Source organism: Rhincodon typus, unplaced genomic scaffold (assembly GCF_021869965.1).
Source record: "Rhincodon typus isolate 14 unplaced genomic scaffold, sRhiTyp1.1 hic_rhity00000101, whole genome shotgun sequence".
NCBI classification, from domain to species: domain Eukaryota; kingdom Metazoa; phylum Chordata; class Chondrichthyes; order Orectolobiformes; family Rhincodontidae; genus Rhincodon; species Rhincodon typus.
The window spans coordinates 85,087-85,933 of NW_025965739.1; positions in this window are offsets into that span (position 1 = coordinate 85,087).

Genomic DNA, 847 nt, shown 5'->3' on the forward strand with positions numbered 1-847 from the left:
TGTGGTGGAGGAACTCGATTGTGACCCAGACACGAGAGTCATAAACACCGATTGTTACATCACAAAACCAGGGGAGGTTCTCCAGCCAATAGCGAGCTGAGAGCATAAAATACCAGAAAATGTTCTTTAAACAGCTCAGCACAGTCACTGTTCCCAGAACCACAGCCGCCGTTTTCTCACTGCAATATTTACTTTTCAGCTTCTGGCAACAAATGGCTACAAATCGATCAAAGGTGAAAGTGACAGTGAACCAGACAGAACAGTCAGTGGCTGCATAAAGCAGGACGGCGTGGATATTACACACGGGGATGGACCGCAGGAAATAAAACTGTTCCCGATAAACAATGGGAATGTGTCTCAATATCAGGTCGAGGATAATGACCAGTAGATCCGCCACTGCCATGGCCCCCAGGTAACGTCTGACATAGGGAGACAATCCACAATCTTTATAAAGCAGGACGTAGATTGTCACTACGTTAACTGTGAGGAAGGAAAACAAACAAATTATACATCAGCCTGGAGGCAAAGTTACCAGTTTGATTGAGGACCCAGTGACATTTTCAAATGTATCACTGATTTATTGAAAAAAAAAATGAAGCTGAAATAACAAATAGTAATGTCTCAATTTTTTTTTACAAAAAACGTAAAGTAAAACACAAGAAACTTTCCCTCCTGAAAGACACAAACGCACATCTATAGGAACAGATGGTTTCTAGAACATTCCCACACACTCGAGAGCAGCCACAGGTCACTTATTTACAGTTCCTAATACAGAGGGTGATGATGTTGCCGTTCTGAACGATTCTCTCCCAGTTCTTTGAAGACAAAAAGAGTTCAGACATTTCTG